We start from the raw sequence: 6,000 nt of genomic DNA, 5'->3' as shown, positions 1-6,000 counted from the left end.
CCAGGCTTGTGCGTTCGATGAAATCTATAGAGGAGAATCTCTTTGTCGACCAATGGCAGACGGAGAGCACAGGAAACCCGTTTAACAAAATGCAGTTATTTTAAAATGATTTCAAGGGTCCAAAATGTAATATTTTTGCAGGAGACCAGTCTCACAGTGTACTAGATTACAGACATATGGCCGGTGGAGAATTGTTCAGAATTTTGTATCACATTTAAAGCAAAATGTATTCAGCTACAACAATGACTGTGTAACTGACGCCATTGTATAAACTCTTTCAGGTGCCACTGACCACTGGACTATTCTGCCAATATTTCCACCCACCCTGGCTTTCCACTGCAGTCCCTGTGCACAGTAAGCACAAACTCTATTAGATTTACAGCTCTGAAGTGTACTTAGTCTGCTGTGTCTATCCCTAATGAACGTGCTTCTTAATTCGACTACAGAGCTACTGCTTCAAGACATTTGCTTTCATTATCAGGCAGATTAAGCCGTGCTTTATTTGTGGCCCTTCTGTGCAGCCTACAGCCAATTTCTTTTCTGCCTATAAGTCAAAATTTGCACCTTTTTACATCATTTGAACAAAAGCACTTTGTTCAGTTCACTTCACTTAGAAATACATGCATGAGGGATATATCGGGACACAATGACACTTCATTATCACTTATGGGCCTCCAAAACCTTCTGCAGCAAATCACTTCAAGAGTTTGAAGGGTTTCTTTCCTACAGTTATTTTGGATTGGTATTTTTTACCCTCTACCAACACGAATGATGACGTACATTAGCGTAGGCCACGATGACTGTGTGAGTGCTTATTGAAATAGTGGGAAATAAATCAATTACCAGTTGAATCAAGCGACGATGTGTTTAATTTTGAAGAGATTCCTCCGCTAATCCTGAGTGACTCTCCAATAATTCAATTTTCTTTCCAGTTCTGATTTGATGGAAAAAACTAATTCGATATTTAATTGCCATAGTTTGTTCTGTAAGACTGAGCATGCGGGTTTGCCACTGCATATCTTATATTTTAAGTATGTTTTTTTAGCACAAACTAACACATGAAAAGCACTGTTAATTTGTACTTTCTTTAACGTCTACACAAATATTGTACATGTACCTGTAAATCAAAACAGTTTATTTCTGCAGGGGGGTCGTTCTCCAGAAACCATTAAAACATCTTGGGAGCAATGATTTTAAATATAAAACATACAATTCAGCTACACCAAAATTATCAAAAAAATAATGTGTTGTTTTAAAATCCAAAATTTTCACCAAAACACATGATTTGTTGACATTTAAATAGATTAAGATTAAATTGACAGAATATTTATGTAAAATAATCCCAAGCAACACATCCCCCCAAACTTGATAAGCACCCCTCTGCGCATACCTGTCAAGTTTTGGATTTGAAAATAAGGGAAATTTTTCGCCGCCCACAGCCCCAACCAAGCTCCAGTATCCCTTACATTTTAAGACAGGTGTCCAAATGAATACACAAAAGGTTTATTTAAAGGCTTATTTGCATATTTTCTGTTAATTTAACATTGCTTGTCTTTACATTTTATTTTCATTCCACATTCTTTTTATTTCATATTGCTTTTCCATTACAGTTTTTCTTTTCATTTCACATAACTTGTTTTACTCTTTTAGTGAGTTATTGTACACATTTGTTGCAGACTTTGCATTCTTTAAGACTGTTTTGGAAGTAGTGTATTTGTGGGCTGGGCCAGAGTGGTTCATTTTACATGAGAGTAGAGCGCAAACAGTTCTGTTGTCTAATGTCATCCTATTCTCTGTAACAATCTTTCGTACCATGCTAAATACCCTTCTGAACTTGCATTGCTATGGGGAATGCACAGTAAAGCCTTCATAAGTTTCGGCAGCTAACTGAACCTCATGTCCTTTCCTATCATGCCCCAGAAACTGTCGATTCTGTCTTCTTGGGGGAGTTCCTTGCTATCTGTCACCTGATAGTCTGTGAATTCCCCCGTGTGAGATGCTAAAGTCGCAGTTACAAAACTTACAAAACGCGTGACTGTCCCCCACCCTGCTCCTCTTCAGAAAATTAAATTCGCTGTCCCATTGATCGCGGTATTTACACGAGGGTTTTGTTTTTTTGGCAGGAGTGCTTCCGTCACTGTTGTTACGTCCATTATCCGTCTCGGTTTTGTTTTTTTCCCGCGTTGTCACTCATCATCTGACCTCACACACTAACCTCGCGACAACTGCCACTTACAGTACTGTAGGCTACTGCAGATGGCAGATATCGCGAGGCTAGTGACAGAGCTCAGATTGGAATTTTTTTTTTTTTTACTCCGGTGTTATTATTTTTTAATAACGCAGGTTAAAATACGGGAGATTTACGGGAAAATACTAATACGGGAGGACGGCGGGAAAGAAGGGTAAAATACGGGACTTTCCCGGCCAAAACGGGATACTTGACAGGTATGCCTCTGCATCACTCTTCAATGAACATGGAACCCTTTAGGGCAAGTTTTCGATGTGAGGGGTAATCGATTGCTTACAATGACAAACATTTGGTGCACATATACATACTAGATGGGCATGTGTATTTTACTGTTATCATGAAATTATATACTGGTGTATAATTTCACAATGACATGTATTGTGTATGAAGTGTATGTCCATCACAATGCATACTGCACATTACATACACATAGCATCTGGAAACTATTGCTATTTATAGGTTTAACAATAGGTAAAACCTGTAAATAACACATCTTTACACAATTAAAAAAGTTCTTTTTTGTCTATATTTTTTTCACTTTTTGTATATTTGCACCATATGTACAATTTCTTCTGCCGCCTTCTGCACAATATCTTCTGTCGCCAAGTCAAATTCCTGATTTTCAATTAAAACAGGCAGAATAACTATGTTTTTAGTAACACTGTTCAGTCTTTTGTGTGAGAGAAACATTTCACATTTATTCAATATACTTTATATTAAAAAACAGTGTATACAAAACGTCTTTCAAAAACTACAAATAAACCATATGTACTGCGGTCAAACGATCGATTTGAATGAGGAACAGACGCAAAAGCGATCACCATCTGCAGTAGATCTCCAGCAGTCTGGACAAATTCAAAATGGCCGCCAGAACAAGCGTGTATGGTGGGCGTTCTGGCACTATATTTCTACTGTCGCATCATCCAGGTGGATGCTCGTATTGGTAGTGGTTTAGGAGATTCCCCCTTCAATGATTTGAGTGCACAGAAAACGGTATATAAATGTAATGAATTATTATTATTATTATTACCTCAGCTAGCATAGAATTGGCTCTGGTGTGTCTCGTGACCGATTGCATCTTTACGTCAGCTTTAAATGTGAAGTGTCATTGGCTCTCATGACTGATTGTGTCATCATGATTTACATTTGAATAAGACCAGACTGTGTGCGATCATGGAGTCCTTTGTATAAAGTTGTCTTATGGATTCAGTTTTCAAGGTTTGCAACGCAAGTTGTTTTGTAATACCTTTTTACTGTCTTTTGCACCAATTTAGAGGTTAGGTGGTTAGGTGGGGTTAGGGGCTCTAAAATATCTTTGAAATCATAAATATTTATAAAACCATTTATATCTTCACAAATGCAAAGGATAAAATGTGCCTTGAACTGATAAGTGAGTTGAACAACCTAAAAGCAATGGAGTACCCCCACTGCAAAAAAGACCCCTAAAGGCCCCAATTCAGATCCAGAGTATCGGATCGGTACATCCTTATTGAAATGATGAAATAGTGGAAAAAGTAAGTGTCTGTGACAGTTCTCCTCCTCCGTAACTTATTTTGAAAGACTACACACCCAAAGATCTTCAAATTAAGCTTGATTTTGTTAGAATTACCTTCTAAATTTCTACCGCAGGTTAACAAATTTCTCATTTTTAATTCTCTTGTCATACTGATAACTTGTCACTATTAGTTATGATTACACATTATTTTTCTAAAGCTGCTTAAGCATCATGCCATTTCTTTTTTTCTCCAAAACATTCTGTGGTACTGCCATTTAAGACGGTTACGATAATGAGATTTTTAAGGTCTTTAAGGTCAAAAAGGTGTTAAAGTTTTAAAAATGAATACCTGTCAGTCTTCGTTTTCAATGCCTAAAAAGTACATTTGTTGATGAAAGTATTTTTTACATGGTGGATTCCTGAATAAAGACAAATAAAAAAATAATTTAATACATTCATACAAACTAAGAAACCTGGCAGCAGCTCATTAATTTTGAATCGCTTTTCCATATCCTTGTGGGTTTGGCTGTGACCCGTTTCTTTTCGCATGACATTTGTTCTGTGTAATGGTTTAACTGAGCAATATTATTTATGAAATTCCACCACACAGCCCTCCATGCCGCTGTGCAGCCCTATCGTCAAATTAACACGAGCGCGGGAGTGAACATTAAAAAAACGCCGGCTGACAAAAGCCATCAGGTTCACAGGCTTGAGACGTGTCAGGTTTATCATGTTAGGATCTCACTCTAAGAGCATCTGGGTGGGTGTGAGCCACCGGGGGCCTTGTGGAGAACTTGGCTCCTGTTGGGGCCTTCGGGTCCCTCTGTCTCCTGCACCACCAGCAGACCTGTCAGTGGCCCTGCATGTTCACCCTGAACCGTGCTGACAGGGGTGACCCAGACTTCTGATCCGGCCCTCAACCCTGGCGCTCGTAGGCCTAATCTGTGGACGCTATCACAGCGGAGGATTTTTGTCTCCAGAGGCCATGTGGAGAGGACAGGTCATTACTAAATGTCCTTCAAAGTGCTCCTCACAGTCATGGGCGCTTGCTCTCGCTCGAACTCTGTACCGGTCATGGTCTGATGCCACAGAGTATTTTTCAGATACTTTTAAATGAATGGAGGGGACGGCCACAACGGGTGGGGACTGTGACCCGCGGCAGACCCCATACTCATACGTCTCATAAATGAGGCTTTCATAGTGTCCTCTCACTAATTACAACACTTCAACTCTGCCAATTAGATGTCACGCAGTCATGTTACACACCAGAAACAGTTTGTAATGATGTTTCCTCTGCTCTGTGAAATGAGCTTTACAAAATGTAATGTTGACGGTAATGACATGCACGTTCTATAGGAATTTACTTCTATATTAAAGCTGACGTCTCAATTTGCTAATGAGGATGACATAGGATCCATCTCCGTTCATATTTTTTCTTTTTAAAGACATTTCTCAGTTAACGGTTTATGTCCATAATTAATGCAATTCTTGTCTTTTTTTTAGTTTTGGCTCTTCAGTTGGTGTGCAAACATGTCATCTACATTTAAATGTATACATTACATTTATGCATTTAGCAGATGGTTTTCTCCAAAATGACTTACGGTGCATTCAAGCTATACATTATATTGGCAGTATATGTCCTCATTATTTTTTAGCTTCTTTCAAATTATTTAAGGATTAAATTTACGTTTTTAATCATACAAATCACGTCATAAGATACTGTCATGCTTGTTGCCTTTGCCAAAAGTGACTTTGGAAAAATGTTGGACTTTTTCGTTCTTTTAAAAAATATATATGCATGTTATGTTGTTTTGTTTGGAGTGTAAACTGAAGTTCAGCTTTGAGATGAATTTTAAGAGGCTTGGCATAAACAACGCCAGGGGCCAGTTACAACTATGCTCACACAGACTACAATTTAGCCAGAACTAATCAGTCTTGCTTTTCATATTTCAATAAGACCAGCCTAGTTTATGGACAGTCTTGAAGAAAGAAATGAGATGACTAAGTTGTAAGACTAGTCTTAAGGAGTTAATGCTACCGGCCCCTGGATTGGGAATCAAAGATCAATTCCAATTCTGGAAGCTGATCCTTAGAGTTAGGAATCAGATACTTGATATAACATATCAATTACTGTGCATTTTCAGAAATGTACTTGTGTTAACTTGTGATCAATAAAATCAATTATAGAACGTTACCATATATTTAGTAACTGGTTAGTAAAAATGTAGTGAAGCACAGTAACTAAAAATCTACCATA

The 6,000-nt window shown here is 38.1% G+C and overlaps 1 protein-coding gene across 1 annotated transcript in view; it reads left to right on the top strand.

Annotated features, from left to right (window-relative positions):
* The first annotated feature begins 313 nt into the window (after positions 1-313).
* Positions 314-6,000, top strand: part of mid2 (midline 2) — a 365,887-nt gene continuing 360,200 nt past the window's right edge. Inside the window, exon 1 of the mRNA XM_056769391.1 lies at positions 314-354. The gene's annotated coding sequence lies outside the window, so the exon portion shown is untranslated. The remainder of the gene's footprint in view (positions 355-6,000) is intronic.

The sequence above is a fragment of the Triplophysa dalaica genome, chromosome 16, assembly GCF_015846415.1.
Source record: "Triplophysa dalaica isolate WHDGS20190420 chromosome 16, ASM1584641v1, whole genome shotgun sequence".
Taxonomy (NCBI): Eukaryota; Metazoa; Chordata; class Actinopteri; order Cypriniformes; family Nemacheilidae; genus Triplophysa; species Triplophysa dalaica.
Note: the sequence above shows the minus strand (reverse complement) of the source record. Positions and strands in the feature narration are given on the sequence as shown.